Source organism: Macrobrachium nipponense, chromosome 2 (assembly GCF_015104395.2).
Source record: "Macrobrachium nipponense isolate FS-2020 chromosome 2, ASM1510439v2, whole genome shotgun sequence".
In the NCBI taxonomy this organism is placed as follows: Eukaryota; Metazoa; Arthropoda; class Malacostraca; order Decapoda; family Palaemonidae; genus Macrobrachium; species Macrobrachium nipponense.
In genome coordinates, this window is record NC_087201.1 from 2,727,223 (window position 1) to 2,746,964 (window position 19,742).

The following is a 19,742-nucleotide window of genomic DNA, read 5'->3' on the forward strand; positions in this document are numbered from 1 at the left end:
CACTAAAAGTAATTTTCGTCATACTGATATATCTAATATTTTGGAAATGTTTGTTTGTACATTCTATCCACTTAAAGAGGTTCATATTGGATAAATTTTCAGCTTTCACAATATTGTTAAAAATTTCTCTTGTTAGAGAAGTTTTTGTGTGGGCCTGTCAACATGCAAACATTCTCCTTTTGATGCATCATATATATATCAATAAACTATTTGAATTTGAATTTTTTCTTAGTAACTCAACTTTTTAACAGATGTCGCTCCTGTACGGCGTGACGTCACGTCTCTTGGCAGTGAGGAGATTGTGTTCTTTAGAGTCCTTGGTTTTCACCTGCCATTGCTGTTCGTCGTGGGTGTCGTTCTGCCTAAGTTTCCGAAACACTTAAGAAAATTTTGTACAATTGACATGAGCTCAAGTGGGTACTCTGAAACTACAGAAGTTTGTTCTTTTACATTAATTTTATAAGTTTAAGATTAAGTATGGTCGTGAGGTTTAACAGTGTGAATTACATATCCTTTTATGTCAACGCATTTTGTAATATAACACTAAACATATTTTTGTGGGTGTTTAATAGCAGTTATTTGTTAGTAACCATTTTCTTAAAAGCAGGTTATAAGGGAATGAATATCTTGTCTGTTTACTACTAGTGGTGGAAATCATTTCTCCCAGCCCGGGTCTCCAATGCTGAGTTAAAGAAGTCTTTGAGAAAAGTAAATTTTGGCGAGTGGGAAAAGTGCAGTGGCCTAATCAGGTTGATAGGCAGAGGAAATCATGATATTCGTAAACGTGCTGATCATCGTCAAGGTAACAATCAAAGAAATTTTTAAAAGCTTGCGAAATAGCAAGGATATTACAAGGGTAGATTTTAAATTAATCCTAACCTTGCTTAATCCAGGGAAATAGGTCCTCTAGCCAAGTGTGTGAACCACATTTTTAACTTTTTCCGTTTGTGCTGTTTAAGGTAATTTTTTTTGTGATTGTCCACTAATTAATAATGTAGTGTTTGTCTTGAGTGAATTTTAAGTGAAGTTGTGCATTAAGTTTTAAAGGTATTAAGACTTTGTGGTAGATCTAAGCCCTCATTCCGCGGCGAACTAGACTATGCCAGTAAACGTTTTTCTATAGTTTTACCGCCTGAACAAGAATTTAAGATATGTTTTCGGCCGGATGTAATTAACGTGTAATTTACCTTTGAACATTTGTACCTACAGAAAAAACCAAGTCCATGTTGTTGTCTGTCGTATCACCTATTTTAATGAGCTCCTGTTCGTTCGTTTGTGTGCTGCGCAGTCTCTAATTGTCATGCTGAAACCACACCTTCCGAATGACTTCACAAAAAACTCCACCCAAAAAGTGACATCATTATAGACTCTTATCCAATCGCAAATAAGCAAGTTTCATTTTTCTCTGAAACAAAAAGCATAGTGTTTTCAGCCAATGACAATATATGTTACCAAGTCTTAAATTTTTTCGGCAAATACACCTATTTTCTCCAATTAAGCGTTAGTTGCACTAACGCCATGAGTGAATTAGCACGACTGTTTGTTCCCTGGGAAACTTTCCCCATAGTGTGTGAAAATTACGTGAATTATAGAGATTTCACTAACTATTATGGGCCTATAGAAAGGCTCGTAACTTTTGCCAAAAATCACGGTTTAATCGAGAACATATTTGCCCGACTTGTAAGGAAAAGTGCCTTCTTGACTTCAACAAAAAAGCCTTTCGGTGCGATAAAACCTACGTAAGGTAAGGTATTTCCTGTATATATTTTTATCGTATGAAATATGTGATTATAGTGTCAAATATGCTGGAGTATTCTCTGTTAGCCTAATGGCCGCTCAAATTTTTCGCAATTGTCATGAAGTGTGCAGGGATGGTAACTGCCCTTAAGGGGGGGGTCGCAAGGGCGGCGAAGCCCCCCTCCCCCCCAGGCCTAGGTAGGGGTACGGCGCTCTAGGTTAGGTTAGGTGGTTTGTTTGGTTAGGTAGTGCCCTGGAAATCGCGTTTCTCCTACTCCTCCCCACCCAAAAACCACGGTTCCCACTGGGGACCCCAAGATTTTTAGATGGAAACAAGGGTGTAATTGCTTGATGCCACCAATATTAATGATCAGTTTAAGCATAATCAATAAAAAATACATCGGAAAAATATAAATTGTTTTGCAAACAAGAGAACCGAGCTCTCCTTTAGTTTTACAGTCTTCACAGGTAAATTACGGTTTAATTACAGTCGACCAAATTAATATTACTTGAAATTCTTTTTCAGCAGGTAAAATAACATAGGAAAACGGCAATTGCCATAGTCTATTGTACCGCGGAATGCGGGCTTAGAATTAGACTTTGTATCATTATCGAGAATTGTGATTAAAGATAAGATCCCAGTTTTCATTACGTATTAAGATTCAATGGATTGAATTTTTCAGATTGAATTAGTGATATTAAGAATGTTCAAATAATTTTGTCATTTTAGGATGTCTACTAATGAAGTGATAGATAACTTTAGTAATTAGCTCCCTTGAATTTTTTATCAGTGAAATTTATTATGAAACTTAACATTACATTTGGTCTAAATTGAAGGAAAAAGGTTGGTTATCTTTCCTCTAAGGAAATTTAAAAGATTTTTGTTAGCATAAATGATTTCAATAGCCTGTCTATAGTCCGTACATGAATGCCAGATTATTACCAAGATTAAACATAAGTTCACTGAGAGGAGGAATTGTATAGTATGGAATTTCTAAAACTTCCATTGAACCCAGGAATCTTAAATTGCTTTTCTCTCCTAACTGGCGAGAAATTATGGTGTTTAGTGACTGTTGGTTTTCACTATGAACAGCTGCTAAAATTACATTTCTAGCCTCACAGATAAAAAGCTGTTGGTAATTTATTGCTAAACTTTAGCCCAGAAGGGAAAAGGTGAAGTCAAAGGAGCAGTGACTTTTACTTTCATGTAATAGTTCACTTTGTTGTATTAACACGGGCTGGGTGTAGGTGAGGACTAGTTCATGGATTTTTTGAGAAGATGAAAACCATGCATACCAAAAAAAAATATTTAAATTTTAGTGTTTTTAGAATGTACTATAATTGGCGTAATCTAAGGGATCCATAATTGTTTAGCCTCAAGATTTGCGTGATAAGATTTGTGGTTGGAACAGCTGATGGAAAATGTTGGGTTGAATAATCAGGACTTTGAGCATAGACAGAATGGATATAGTGACGGATGAGGTCAGGAAAAACAAAGCAGGTGACTTAAGGATAAGTGAAAGAAATTTGAAAGGAGGTATTCCAATAACCAGTCAAGGGTAGATAGTAAAACCTTAAAATAGGATGTTGTATCTATTTTTAAAGTTTGGGCACCACAGGGTACATTCGAACCTGATTATAACAGTTCCCAAAGTTACTGAAAAATATGCGTAACTTGTTTATATGTAAGCCGCGTCCCATGAAATTTTCTGCCACTGTGATGTCTTATAACTTTGCCAGACGCACAATCATGGCCGACTTTAAACCTTAAATAAAATAAAAATTGGGGCTAGAGAGCTGCAATTTGGTATACTTGATTGGAGGGAGATGATAAACATATCAATATGCAGCCCTCTTAGCTGCTGTAGTTTTTTTAAGATCTTAGGGGTCGGACAGAATAATTAGATCAGAAAATGTGCTGCCGGGCAGACTAATAGATTTGAAAAGTTGTATTTTACAGATAACTATAAGAAAAAAACTTAAAGCATTAGGGTACTTGGAGGCGCAGTTAGTATTGAGGTATGGTCAAGCCGTGTCAGTTTCAGAGTAATTGCAAGAAATCCTGCACCAGTCATTTTATCCCAATTTTTAAGAACTTAATGTTTGGTCAATGTCTTGTTAAAGAAAGGGTCACGTCAAAGATCGCTCAAGATATGACTGCAAAGAAAGTTTCGTGGAGGATAAGGCGAATCTGCTGAGGGAAATTGCGTGAGAAACTGGCTCAAGAAAATTATGGAACAGGGTGCGATATTTAAGGAAAATATTAAGCATAACCATGCGCTTTTTCATTGAGGCGATCGCAGATCAGTGAAGTTTGAGGAGCATTTTAGCAGAGGACTAAATTTAGAAAGAATATTAACATCCATTTAAGTGGTTGAAATACTGCAGTTGCCAAGAATGCAGTTTGGAGTTATCCTTGAGATTACTTTTGAAAGTATGTGGTCAAAAAAAGATATAAGGATACACAAGTATGTGGAAGTCTGAACTTGAACTGTGTGGGACTTGTAGAACTTGGTGATTAGGATTTTCTTAAATATCCTTTTCCTTTAGTGCGGAGAAATTTTGCCAAAATGCTTTTAAGATAAAACCTTTGAAATCATTTGATGTAAGGTGTTGGCTAAAAGGATACGGTTATGAACTTGAAAGGTTTGCTTGTAAGGTTTGGAAAAGGTAAGTTTTATATAATGTTACTTTACAGATACAATACTGATCTTTGAAGTGGCCCTAATCCATTCTGGTTCTAGAACATGAATCATTAGACGTTGTTTCAGAGCAATGTAAAGTTTGTCAAAGTGCCATAATTTTAAGATTTTAGCCAACAAGCAGGGGTCAAATCCTTGAAATCTAGTGTAAACTATTTACTTGTGAAATGTTGGTATCTTGCAACAAATTGACATATTTCAGGTGGACTTTGAACTTTATAGAAATGACATAGCACAGTGAATAAAACTAATAATCAGATGGGGAAAGGTAATTGCAGTGGAAAGGTAATTGCAGTGGAAAGGTAATTGCAGTGGAAAGGTAATTGCAGTGGAAAGGTAATTGCAGTGGAAAGGTAATTGCAGTGAAATCTACCAAGGTAAAACTAAGTTTCGTGTAGTTGTGAACTATAGTTATTTTTGTAAAACTTAATTTGGTAAATGTAGGCTTTTCGTAGACCACTAAATTACTCGCGTATTTCATAATCCTTGAAAATAACGAATACATACTGGACCTACCATATCAGAGTGCTCGGTATAATCTTGGCCTGCCACCTCCGTGGCCGCAAGTTCCATTCTCGGCCATTCCAGTGAGGGGTTAGAGGTGTATCTCTGGTGATGGTTCTCACTCGACGTGGTTCGGAAGTCACTTAAAGCAGTTGGTCCCGTTGATGAATAACTACTGGTTCCATGCAACTCAAAAACACCTTACAAACAACTATACAAACAAATACAAACAAACCTACCATATCAGTTTAAGTAATAATTTTAGTTTATTGTAGTTTGAACAAAATTGTTCTAAGAAAAAGTACATGGGTAGATTGCAGCTTTTTCCCCAAAGATTTGAAAATTTTCTACAATACTGGATGTGTTAGGTAAATGCTGTATTTTAATTTAAAATTACCCATTGGGTGCTCATATAGATTTTTAGCTTAGTTTTGGCATCTATGAAAACCTTTTTGCTTTGAGATGTTTTTGTTTTTGCGATTCTAAATAATCTCATAGCATCTTTGAAAACCCTTTTGCTTTGAGATGTTTTTGTTTTTGTGATTCTAAATCTCATAGCTGCTTTGTTCATCTCTAAGGCTTCTTCGTTCATAACTTCAATATTTTTCATAGCAGCAAATCATTTGCAACCCCTTTGGGATTTACACTATTTTAAGTTTAGTTTTCAATGTTAAAAATTGTTCAGCTATAAAATTAGAATTTTTCTTTTGCAGGGATTGCCATTGCAAAATCTCAAAGCTGAGGACTCCACCTTGAGTTAGCACCAGACTGACAAGTCACTTCCCGAGAAGCATTTTCCTGAATTTGAATACAGGAATTTATCGGAATTCGGACCTAATAGGCTAGTCACTCGGTGGCAAATCTTCCTAAGATTTTGAATATTAGAGTTTTTTTAGAATGAGAATCTTCAAAGATTTGTGTTAATGCCAAAGCACTAAATATTCCAACCCATAACTCTTATTCCCCATTGTACTTATGTTCTTGTAGTAGAAAATTTGAATGCTTAAATTACTGTTCATTTTCTTAAGTGTTTGATTGAGGGTTTCTTGATAGCTAGCAATTCATGGTTTGAGGTTAAACTTAAGTGTAACTTAGTCTGATGAAAATCAAATTTAATCTGAAGTACTTCTCGCCATATCTCCTCCGGGTGTTCCTCTTCGAACTTCTGGACCAGTGTCTTTATGCAGCATGGTTATGGCTTTGTTCCTACATAAGCATAGTTCTCTTGATTATAGTATAGTTAATTAATTGTACAGTACTTTAAAAATATTAAGCAAAAGTAAAATTTGTTTTATAGATTGTAGTTTGTGATTATATTTGACTGAGTGCATGGAAATTGATTATATAAAGATTTGAAATATTCAAAATAAAACTTAACCATTTTAAAATAAGCTTTGAATAAATCCTGCTAAAACTTAGTTTGTAGTACTACATCTCTTGTAATTTGTGGGAAATTAACCCAGAATTTAGATACCAAAGTCGTGCTAGTGCTGAAAGCTGGAGGACACATTTAATACAAATGGATTTTGGTATTGATGTATAGTCTTTCATGAAGGTAGCCTACTAGAGTGGTTGGTGAATGCACCATACTACTTCAGGCTAAGGGTCTGGTAGGTCATGGTCGGGTAGGTCATCATATCTCTACTTATAACCATAACATCTAGGCCTCTATTAATCACTCTAGGGATTGCCCTACCTAAACTGCTTTTCTGTGACTTATTGGTTTTGTGTATTAAGTTCCAAGTCCACAACCAGTGTAAATTTAACACATTTGTATGATCTAATACCAGTTCTGACTTAAGAATATTGGTATACTTGTGATCTATCCAATAACAGTACCAAGTAGTTTTCTTATTTCACAGATAACAAGGCTGTAACCTTTGCCACTGAATAGCATGTTACTGGCTCTTTGCTCTGAGATTCTTACCCATATCTGGTGTTCAAAGGCATTATTTAGTGTATGCTAATTACTTACTTTATCCCTTTCAGACAAGTATCTAAGGCCTAAGGAAACCTCCCAGTTTCTAACTGTTGGTAACAGTACCAAAATATATAAAGTACAAACGCTTAGTGGCAAAAAACCACTTGTTCTAGAATTGTAATGTGAAAGGTCCTTATTCTTTTCTGAATTCTTGAGCAATGAGGCTTTGTTTTTGGTTCTGTGGCTTTTGAAATTCGTGAGGATTGATAGATTTACACTGTGTATTGTAAGTGGGATAGATTAATTACTGTGTATTGTAAGTGGGAAGAGTGGGTAGTTATAATTGTGTTTTCTTATGTCTTGGGAATGTCTGTACACAGCAAGTAGTTTCACTTGACTGTTGCCCATAGGAGCTTATTCGTATTCACCTCAAACACTGCCAGCTAGATACTAGCTTTGAAATTATATTGGAAGCCTTGAAAGATTCAATATCCAAACAATAATAAATACCTACTTGTTTTCGGGACTGATTGAAGCTCCTGATACTTGTTTTAAGATTATTGCACCAGAGTAAATCTTAGTGCTTGTAGGTAATGGAAATTTTTTTTTAGATACATTTACTAAAAAGTGTCAAGTTCTTGGCTTAAATAGGGTTTAATTACTGTTTTAATTCCTTCGCTTTTGCGCACTGCTGTATTCAAACCCTTGATGGCAGGAAAGAATGGTGACTAATAGCAACTTGAATGGATGTCTGAAGCATTTTAAGGTACTCCACATGCCATAAATATGCCAGTGTTCTATGAGCTCTTGCTTAGGTGAAATAACAATCTCCTTTCCTATAGTTTTGTACCGATACAGTGAGAAAAATGAGGTAGATATGTATAAAATGAGTTGTGCATACTAATCTGAACTGAATTGGCTGAAAATAATGCAGCTAAACCTGAGGAAGGAAGGTTGTCCTAAATAATACTGAGTGACAGATGTTTCTAACTACTTTATTTATGAAACTGCTTTCAGGTTTGTTTCTGCTTTCTGAAGTGCTATATTAGTTGTGATAGTGACATCTTTAATGTTTTTATGGTGAAAATTTTCGTATTTGTTCATACTTGTATATTACCAAAAGGGACTACCCTTAAGGAAACTGGTGTCTGCTGTGCTCACTTTGTAGTTGCTGAGGGTAGCAAAATTGTCCAGACTCCGTACTGTTTTGGGGCGGGGGGGATGATGTCTGCCGTGCTCACTTTGAAGTTGCTGAGGGTAGCAAAATTGCCCAGAATCAGTGTTGTTCTGGGAGTGGGGGGGCATGTTTCTCTGTCATGTAAACCAATTGACCTGGCTATCCTATACAAAATGCTACCTTCATGTTTTGTTGTATTTGTTAAGCTTGCTCCTAGTGTTTTACTGGTAATGAATTAGAGATTAAACTTTACTGTGATTTTAAGTTGAAATTTTTCATATTTTTGGAGAGAGACAGGACTGACTACTTAATAACTAGCTGTCACTTTGAATTACAGAATATACCTAGAAATAACTGGACTTCCTTACATTCCTGTGACCCATGCACTTGCAGCTTGACTTTGGTTGAAGCATGATCAATCCAAGCTACAGAAATAGTTTTCTTTGTTTAAATGAGACCTCAGTAAGTCTGTGCACTGCTGATTGATGTTTGTCACGCTGGCTGCTTCAGATGTGATTTTTAAGGGTATTTTTCATTAAACTCTAAAAATAGGTGAATTGGTATCCCGAGATGTATAATTCATCTCTTCAATCTTTGGAGAGCTGTAAGGTAAATCACAATTTCAAGTGCTGGATCAATTCAGAATTCAGATGTGGTTTGAAATGGGAAGTTGGAGGAAGTATTTGTATGACAATACTCAATGCTTTGTTCTGGTGTCAGACGTAGAAATAGACCTAATGTCTAGAATCAGCTGCCACTTGATATCTACTAATGCTGATTAGTTAATGGTTAGGTACACTTGAATGTGGCATTAGGCACTTGGTAACGGTGGTTACTTATTAATTAAATTAATGGCTGATTATGCAAACAAATGGTTCATTATGGAATTGGAAGCTATTGGAGAGTTCGTTCCTGAAATTCTTGCCTTCATTAGACCAGTTAATATTTTGCTCTTGTAGAGCTCTCTTCCAATAGTTAAGGGGTTTGATTCTATTATTGGTGGTTACACTTGTGTGTACTTTATGCAATCTAACACAGATTAAAAAGTCGACTTGGGCATTTTCAGTAATGCGTTACTTTGGCCATTTTTTGATGCCTTAAGCTTTGAGTGAAGGCTGCACGCCTTTTCATTGGTCAGCAGCTTTGCCCATCTTTGATAACCTAAATGAAGGCTTAAATACCCGATTATGGTTACATTACTTTAAATTCAGATAGTCATTCCAGTTCCCAACCTTGCTCACAAAATACCCTCTTGCTCGTTTCACTTGCTTTCAGCAATCTGCTAATTCAATTTTCGTCAAAACTGATGCTGAGTTTGGAATGGTATTAAGGAATATATACCACTGGTACCCTGTAATTTTTTTTTTATTTGTACGCCTTATTACTTTATTAACTTGTCAGATATTACATACTAATCAAAATACATTGTAAGTGGACCCAGTCTACTTCAGTATAGGCATTTACTTTCCTATTCCTTAATTTTTATTTTTTTTTTACAGATTCTTCAGTCTTATGGGAGCAGTCTCTCTGCAAAGCCGCGCCAACTAGAGGAACTCTTTAGTCAGTCATGTGATCTTTCTTTCCCCGGTTAGCTGCTACAGAATAAAGGTTGGGTTAATATTGTCATTTATAAGTTTTGTAGGTCAGGTTTTTGCCAGTTAAACAAAATCTGCAACTTTGAATCGTCAGCTGAAGTAATTTACATAAAGTTTATCGAAATTTTAATTTCCCAAAAGACTAATTTTTAGATTGAACCAGACTATTTTTTTAGTATTATAAAGCCCTAGCTTATTTCCTTGAGGGAAGCTAGATTTCAGCTAAATGCTAATTATCTTGAGTTGATTTTGCGTGAAAACCTTGACATTTTAAATGTAGATAGTACAAGGAAGAAACTTTTGCAAATATGCCCTTTGGTCACACTATATACACTTTAGATCAAGCTCGATATACTTATTTTCCAGAAATTGAATTTTTCATTGTTAGAGGAATGATTTAGTGCAGTAAAAGAATTTTAAAGTAATTACTAATTAAACTATTGCCATTAGCTTTTTGTTTTTAATGCGTAGAATTATTTTATGTATATAGAATTTTATAAAATTATAATTTACAAGAAAATTTTATATTCGTATCATTAACAGGTATGAATTCTGTTCTAGACCAGAGAGACATATTTGAGAGAGAATTAATTTACCAGACAATTTTATATTTGTATCATTTACAGCTATGAATTCTGTTATGGACCAGAAACAAAGATATTGCAGATAAATAAGACAAGACATAATTTAAGGAGGGGTATTTCATAGCGAGTGGTGGTTTAAAAATTTTCTTCGGGATAAAACTCTGAGCCTTTGTTCTCTATAACCACAGGAAGAATGAATCTATAGTCATCGCACAAGTTACTCTTTGGACCAATGTGTAATGCTGGAAGATACAGCAAAGAGTAAAATTTTTCGTTCGTCGGCAATGTGCAAATTTCCTGAAGATGATTGCGTGTTCAGCAAAGATACATCTCGGTTACGTAGTTAAAGCACAGTTTAGTCGACCGCTGTTGTAAACGTTACTGAAGATGTAGCAGAGTCATCTTGGTTACTACCCCAACTTTTCTGAAGATGATGATATTTACAAAGATGCAGCATAAATCATTATCATCATCCTGTGTTCAATACAAGGAAATTCTTAAGACACAAGAATAACATCCTGTGCCAGTTTTTCTTCTTCGACTATTCCCTTATATTCCAACTTGTGTAGGCTTCTGTCCCCTTCGGAACTTGTTGCGTTTCTTCGACTATTTTTTCTCTTCGGTAACATCTCTTGTAGACTTCTCTCCCCGTCAGATATAGCTTGTGTTCATAATTCTCTCACCTTCAAAATCATTTTTTCGTTACTTCGTGAATAAGTTTTCAATGATGCCGCTTTTAGACTTTTCTCCCCTTTAGAAACCTCTAACGTTGTCTGCTTCATCTTGTATCCCTGTTGTTGACATCTTTCCTCTCGTAACTAGAAAGAACAAATTGGGGTGTCGAAATATGTAAAATAAAAAATAAAACTAATTGAATTAAACTTCATATATTCTAATTCCTTTGTATCAATTGTAAACTTCGGGTAGAACTAAAGCATAGTTCAATATTGACAAATTAACAAAATTCTGATTGTTGCTAAAAAATTAATAAATGCGCATAAGATTGTGAAATGAGCATTTTGAAAATGACTAGAAAATTTCATAAAATGGAAATTAACTACCAACATAACTAGGTCTGCATGTTTGCAAAATTATCCTATAGAGAAAAACAACTCGCCCAATTTTGCGAATGTATTAAAAGCGACAGTTGCCAGCTCATGACAGGGTCTCAAGGTTTAAGTTATCGAATAATACCTTCCACCTTACAAAACACACAAAATTGCATTGCAGTATTTTAAACATACTTAAATTTTTCTGATTCAGGAAATAATGGCTGGAAATACAAAAGAAAGAATGAATTTATAAATTCAGAAGACCAAATTCCACAGTAAGGAGGCATTCAAAAGTTAATTTCAAATATTTCAAGAACAATATTTATTCATGTGAATCCCAAGCAGTCTGGAAATGATTGGAAATAAACACGAACGAACAAGGGAAAATAAGTAAACAATTACTGGCAGAAAGACCATAATTCATAGTAGAGAGCTACTCAAAGTTTTCAGGCAATATTTTTCTACAGTGACAATCCCTAAAGGTGCGTCCACACGGTCGAACAATGCCCGACGGACAAACATTGTTACCATATCACAGGCGAAGCAGGATGTCGTCATAAGCGTTGAAACGATGGAAGTAGATCTGGCTACAAACAGCGGTACCAGATGAGGTTGTTTGCCAATACTTTTACTCTGCTCACAAGGTAAAGACCGGCAGACAATTGTTAATGGGTAACAATGTTTGTCCGTCGGACATTGTTCGACCATGTGGACACACCTTAACACACTGGAAATTATGGCTGGAAATAAAAGAATGAATAAATGGAAAACCAAACTCCACAGAAGAGAGTTATGTAAAAGAGCAAGACAATATTTGGTTTCAGTGGCAATGTCTGACACTCGGGAAATAATGACTGGAAATACAAAAGAATGAATATAGAGAAAGTACAAGTACTGGAAGAAATACCAGAATCCACTCTAGGAAGATATTATGACTATTTGTTCCAGTGGTAATTCCTGGCATTCATTAAATAATGGCTGGAAATACAAAAGAACATATAAAGAGAAAGTACAAGTACTGGAAGAAATACCAGAATCCATTCTAGGGAGATATGACAATATTTGTTCCAGTGGTGTAATTCCTGGCATTCATTAAATAATGGCTGGAAATACACAAGAACGAAAAAAGGAAAAGGATCATACAAGTCCAATACAGGTTGGAAATACACAAGAACGAATAGAAGAAAATAAGTATATGAATACTGGCAGAAAGACCAAACATCACAGTAGGAAGGCAATAAAAAGTGAAATGCAATATTTGCTCAAATGGTATTTCTGACATAATTCCACACTAGGGAGGTATTGAAAAATAAGATATTAGCTCCAGTATGACATGGCCAGCTTGAGCATTTTTTTTTTTTTTTTATCGAGGAATGTGCTTCAAATGGTACAAACAGCTTGAGTAGTTTTATATAAAAGAACGCACTTCAGAAACTACAAACATGGTCAAGGAATAGCAGACTACTTTCTCAGATGAGCAATCGGTTATAAAACCAGCATGAATTAATCAAGACCAGCTCCCAATTCTGACCATCATGGAAACAAAACATTCCGTTAACAAATCGAATGGTCACTGAACGTTAAGGAAATCAAGCAAAGATCCTGGCTACAATCTTTAAAACAATTAAACATTGTTATGGAAGAAAGTGAACTCGTTATACCCTTAACTTGGTTTATCATGAATGAGGAAGCAGGAGACAAATGTGCTGTAGGGGCAAAAAAGGCAGGAAAGTTCACAGGAAAGTCCAAGTCTTCTTCATCTAAAGATATCAATGAAAGTGTGATTTTTGGGTGCTACCGACAATGAACCAGCAATCAACTTCTGAAGGAAACCAAGGACACCATCCAAATGTTTCTAAAATGGAACTAAAGAAGGGTCTATGCAACGTTGGAACAGAACACTAGTAGTTGAAAGCACAGGGCACTTGGATGAAACGGAGAAAGTGGCCGAGTCTGGCACTGCATGAACTGGGGACTCACTTGAGATCGAACGCTTTGGTGCCAAAGAACTCGCGGACGCCAAATCGTGAGCAGGTACTAGAGAGCACTTTTCTACAGACTGGTGCAATGAGAAATAAGAGGACTCTTTTGCTACTGGGCACTTGGCTGCCAATGAACTACAAAAATACATATAGAAATCCGAAAATTGCCTGGGTGTTACTTTCAGTCTCTCTGGCTGCGAAAATCGTTCTCTAAACCTTTTGCTGGGTAGCAAAGGGGAACAATCTTTGAACAATGAGCATCTTTATGTGGACAAGACTCTTCTGAAAATCTCCACTGGTCTTCTTGATTAGGGCTGGAATCATTAGAACTAAATGACAAAGTATGTCTCACTAGGACATCTTTCCAATGGTCATTTTTTGTCTGCACTTGGGACGCTCCAGGTGTGACTAAGGAGGCGACTGCCTATGAGCAGACCCCAGCGACCTCCCTCGGGCCTCCAAGTATGCCTCCTTCCAGGGCTAGGGGAGTATGGCAGTGACCTTCACCTTGGGCCACTGTAGAAACAAGGATATCAAACTTCCTGTCAAACTTGTCTTTGAGGCTGGCTTAGCGATCTGGCTTAGTGATTTTGGGGGAGGACTGGGAATAGGGAATATTGGTTTAGCATAAGGAGAGAGAAAAGAAATATCAGAAGTACCTGATTTCTTAGTTATGTCTTGCGTAGCTAAAGATTTAGTCCCAGCCCTAGAAGCTGCTTTTCTTTTATGATTGCTAACTTATTATTATGTGAAGCTAAAGTCTTTCACCATTTCTCTTCCCATAAACTGTACTTCTCACAAGTCAAAATCCTAGTGCAAACTTGACCCCTACATGCTGTACATAATGTATGTGGGTCATAGCAAGCCTTAGTCAACCTAGTGCAATACCTAATACTTGACGTACTAGAATCAGATATGTCTACTAGCCACTAAAGAGTCAAAAACGACAAAAATGACTTACCGATAAAGTCAGTAAGTCTCCTGAATAATTGAAGTCAAAATCGTGAAGGTCATAATCAAAATCCCCCCAGAAAACAAAAGCCAAAGGCTCCCAAGGCACAGAATACTTTGCCAAATCTGGGAAGAACTCGGCTGAAAACTATTGGCAAGCTGCGTACCCAACGCCTTGTTGGTCTGAAGCTGGCCGAAACATAATTGAGCTCTTAGCCGAGTTGTTCCTCTCTTCCTTACCCTAAAAATGGGCGGGGCCAGTCACCTATATGAACAAAAGACAATCGCTACCACTTATTTTTAAAATTTAAGCTGCAATCAAGTAGAAACTAAGTAATTACTGGGTAAGTTACTTATATGAAATCTATTTTATGTAAAACCATGAATATAACTAATGAAATTGCATAAAAAATGTTGCATGCAGTCCTATGCAACTGAAAATGCAAGTGGCCTAAGAAAATGGCTACATTTGTATTAACTCCTAAGTGAGGGTGCTGGCCTAAGGTTGTATGTTCTTGCTTAAACTCTTCCGATTCATGTAAAACCATGAAAATAACTAATGCAATTGCATAAATAGATACTTTATTCAATCCTACGTAATTGTATATGCAAGTGGCCTAAGAAAATGGCGCATTTGAATTAACCCCAAAGCTAGGTTATTGACTAAAGGTTCTAGGCTCTTTCATAAACTAGTCATTTCGTGTAATATCATGAAGTAAATATCTTCAAATTTCATATTATCTAAGCTATGGTACCTTCAGATACAGATACTGCAAGTAATTCTATGTAAATGGATGTGAAAATTGCATTTAATACGACCACCTTCATACATTCCTAACCTAGGGTGGTACACTAAGGTTTATAACAGCCTACCCAAACATGAGAGACATAAATGGCCGAAATTAAGGGATACAAGACGCACTGGAGTCACCCCTAAACCTGAACAGTAAATGGATGGCAATGGGGCATTTTAAATGCCCGTATATTTGACTTCATCTAAAATTTTACACCTTTAAATATAGATATTTAATCTTACCTTTATCTTAGAAGTTTCCCGAAGTTTCCCAGACGCTGATGTTACAAATTTCAATGGATAGTAAGATTAGTACCTACAGGGTTTGGTGGAAGAGTGCAGTAGGAAGGCCTGTTGAAGGTTTTCTGGAAAATAAATGAATCACTGATATTTTAAGGGTAATTCTAAGCCCGCATTCCGCGGTACAGTAGACTATGGCAGTTGACGATTGCCTATGCTATTTTACCTGCTGAACAATTATTTAAAGTAATATTTATTCGGTCGACTGTAATTAAACCGTAATTTACCTCTGAAGACTACATGACAGTACAAGAGGTACGATGTACCAACTACAGAGCTAAAAGGTAAATAACAGATTAGTTACAGTCGACCGGAAAAATATTACCTTAAACTCTTGTAAAGTAAGCAAAATGACACAGGAAAACGTCAATTGCCATAGTCTACTTCGACTGAACAATCTTCAAAGCGTTGGTTCGGGGCCATGAAATGCAAACAAACCGCCATATTTGAATGCTGGTAGGGGTGTGGGATATGTAACTAACAGGGAGCCTTATGTCCGGTAAAGGGGTGAATATTGAATAGAATATTATCAAGTTTCAAGGATCAGAGTGGCCAGTTCAGTGGGTGATTGAACAAAACAAAAAATGTTGAGGACAATTGTAAAAATTGTGTTACCTAACCAGTGGGCTCCCCCCATCCCCGTAAACCCCCTTGAAGGAAGGCAATCTTAGAACTGTAACATATAGGTCAGGATCGTAGCCTAACCAACCTAACCTAACCTAACCTAGTAGAACGTGTTACCTGACCGGGATACCCCGCCCCCCTTAAAGGAAGGCAATCTTAGAAGTGTAACATATAGGTTAGGATCATAACCTAACCAACCTAACTTAGTAGAACATGTTGCCTGACCTGGGGGGCTCCGCCCCCCCTACCGCCCCTTAAAGGAATATAATCTTAGAAGTTTAACATATAGGTTAGGATCGTAACCTAACCTAGTAGAACGTGTTACCTGACCGGGATACCCCGCCCCCCTTAAAGGAAGGCAATCTTAGAAGTGTAACATATAGGTTAGGATCATAACCTAACCAACCTAACCTAGTACAACATGTTGTCTGACCTGGGGGGCTTCGCCCCCCTACCCCCCCCTTAAAGGAAGGTAATCTTAGAAGTGTAACAGAGGTTTGGATCGTAACCTAAACAACCTAACCTAATTGAACAAGAAATTATGGGTCAGACAGGCATGTAAAGGTGAATATAGAAAAAAGAAGGGAGAAAAAATGCATGTGTAAATTGTAATGTCTGTAAAATGAAAAGATGTCATACCAATTTCACGAAAAATGTAATACCATCAATTTCACGTCATTGACAGAAAGGTCTTGAAACGTCCTAAAACCGCCCAAACCGCCTTCTAGTCCCACCCCTCAGGAGAATTTCAGTGGCCTTCCCTCAATTGTAACGTAATATTTGTAAGATACATAAGGCAACATTATGAAGTGAGAACAAGTCATTGCACATATTAAACAATACTATGATAAACGGAACAGAAATAAAAGCTTGAAATAATATTACACAATTACAAAACAAATGAGGAAAAGGAATATATGTAACAATGCATGAATCCTCCCCAAAAACCTCCTATCGCAACGTAGGGTTAATAATTAAACATGATTGGTTAAATACATGTAACCCCCTACAAAACCCCCACCATTTATCTCCTTAGGAAGTTTGTGTCTGAACTAAAAGCTCCCTTATATCTCGGCGCATGCGCAGTAGGATTGGCGCATGCGTACTAGGATTCGGCGTCGTAATAGCAGTAGCAATAAGTGGATTTTGGCTATGTAACGGCTCCATTATTGGTTTATTTATAGCTTTATTTAAGCTTGTATTTCGTGTTTCAAATGTCATAAATAAGAGGAAATGACACAATAACACTACAAAACCTTCCCCCAAATGTTTTACACCACCCAAAACCCCGCATTCCCATTGGTTCCCCTTACCGTAGGATACAGCTGAACGGCATAATTCGCTCAAGTGTTTTACCCCACCCAGAACCCCGCATTCCCATCGGTCCCCTTACCGTAGGATAGAGTTCAAAGGTAAATTACATGTTAATTACAGCGGCCCAAAAAATATTATCTTAAATTCTTGTTCAGGAGGTAAAACTGTATAGAAAAACGTCAACTGGCAGAGTCTAGTTCGCTGCGGTATAAGGGCTTAGATCTACCATTTTAAGGCTTACAAATAATTTAGATTTTTGCATTTAAATTCGCAGATATTTTACAAAAGACATTACCTTCACAATTAACTTTAAGATTTGGTGCCTTCAAGAACAGATATATGTAATTGAATACTGAAATCACATTGAACATGACCTTCATATTTACGGTAATTCTTCAGAAGCAAGCCGCATCACCAGCTTCTAAAAGACAATTAACAATCCTTCAATTGATGGTGTTTTTTCAGTGAATCTCATCTTGTTTTCTCGAGGAAATGTTATTTTAACCCCCTTTTCCACCCAACAAGCTTGGGGGCCCCCAGTTGGGAATCGGGGGTTTTGGGTGGGGAAATACCAGAAAGGCGTGCTTTGCAGCAATAATAATAATTGGGAGCACCTACATATTCGCGGGCCCACTCGACCGCCGACTGAAATTGGCGGAAGAACACCAAAACCAATATGGCGGCGATACCAAAACAACAACAAACAAAGTAGGTTGAGACTACATATCTGCGACGATCGATTTGTGTGTCCTGTCAGTAAGGCCGTGGCGGAACGGCGCTTCACGCCTTATCCGCATATTTAAAGATTCTTGGCAAGCACGGCATTTACTGGCAAGAGGTAATGTTGCGCTGCGCGCGCTAGCCACAGGGGTTACAGTAAGGCTACTTACCGTGGCGGATGGATTTGGGTGTCGCATCGCTTACGCCGACGTCCTTTCGTCACTACAGAGTGATCACACCTAAAGGCGTTCCTGTTGTAGTCGATCAGACAAATAGCTCCACAACACTTGCAGTTTTTTTGCTTTAGAATTAAATTATGTCTTTAAGCATATTCAATCACAACTTCTTTACCACCACTAGACAAATAATGATAAAATTCACCGTAACCCACATTGCACTGCAAACAATCGGTAGGAAATCGAAGGTCTCTGTCAAAATTAATGCCAGAAGGGCCAGCCACTACCTCTGACATAGGTACAGGAAGACAAAATGCCGGTTTTTGCTTCATTATTCGAGTATTCAGTCAAACAAGGATACCAGTGGACACTGGACAGGTAACTTTATTACTCTGCTGAAATGCTAGTGAAACTTAGTTTGAGACTAAAGTCGTTCGTAATTGGTTATGAAACCCATTACGTCATAACGATGTCACACCTCTCAGCCAATAATGAGTAACTGGAATTGCTTTTGTTTGCGTAAGAAAGTAAGTTTAGAGGGCTCATTAAAAGTAAACATTACCGTAGAGGAAACACCTCTCCCGATTTAGGAAAAAATTGAGGTAAAAACTTATCAAGCTCATTTAATTCCACGCCGTTCAATCTCTCATATAATGACTATACTTTTTATATTGTTTTCCACATGCTCTTTCCATGTAGGTGATTATTTTAATATCCAGTGCCGAGTGCTTCTGAAGAATTACCATATTTACCTAACCTCAGGTGGTAGCCTAAGGTTCATGACAGCCTACCAAAAGTAAACCTTATAATGACCGCAAATATAGACGTTGCATGCGACCCTATGCAATGGAATAAGAAAATAGCCTATAAAAAGGTAGTCTTCGTACTAACCTTTAAGTTAGGCTGGTGGCCTAAGGTCCTAGGTTCTTACCTAAACTCTTCTGTTTCGTGTAAAACCATGAAAATAGCTAATTATCACAAGTTCCTTAGCTCTTACTTAACCTCTTCTGTTTCGTGTAAAACCATACAAATAACTCATTATTATTGACTCCTAATGTCGCATGGATGGTGGCCCAAGGTCCTAGGCTCTTACATAAACTTCTCAATTTAAAGTAAAATCATGAATCATGAAAATAACTACCGAAAATCATATACAGGGGCTGCATGCACAGATACTTTATCTTACCTTTATTTTAGGAGTTCTCCGAAATTATCCTGACGCTGATGTTATAAATTTTAGTAGATAAGATTATAGGGTATGGTAGAGGCGTGCAGTCTGACTCTGCGAGTCTGCAGTTCTGTTGTAGGCGTTCCAGACTTCCAGTCTGTCTTGCCACGTCACTAAAACCGTTTTTCCCTGCACCAGAGTTGTTTTTACCTTACTTTCCCCTACGCAAAAAAATGTAATAACAGGACAAATGAAAATGAAGTATTCAATTTTAGTTTCAATTCACAGTGAAAGTAACCGTTCCAAATCTTAGGTAAAAAAAAAAAAATATGCATTTATAGAAAAGGCAAATAAATGGAAAATTATCTCATTAAAAAAATAATTCACTTCTATGAATTTTTCATAGAGCTTTGTTTACTTTAAAGAGGAAAAATTAGATTCT

At 36.9% G+C, this 19,742-nt stretch overlaps 2 long non-coding RNA genes across 2 annotated transcripts; one reads left to right on the forward strand and one right to left on the reverse strand.

Moving 5' to 3' along the window:
* The first annotated feature begins 333 nt into the window (after positions 1 to 333).
* Positions 334 to 5,884, forward strand: LOC135221381 (uncharacterized). Its single transcript, XR_010315906.1, has 3 exons — positions 334 to 413; positions 646 to 802; positions 5,657 to 5,884. It is a non-coding gene; the product is annotated as an uncharacterized LOC135221381 (long non-coding RNA).
* Positions 5,885 to 10,227: 4,343 nt separating this feature from the next.
* On the reverse strand, positions 10,228 to 19,503 carry LOC135221380 (uncharacterized). Its single transcript, XR_010315905.1, has 3 exons — positions 19,319 to 19,503; positions 15,242 to 15,363; positions 10,228 to 11,038 (listed from the first exon to the last, which is right to left on the reverse strand). It is a non-coding gene; the product is annotated as an uncharacterized LOC135221380 (long non-coding RNA).
* Between the last annotated feature and the right edge of the window lie 239 nt (positions 19,504 to 19,742).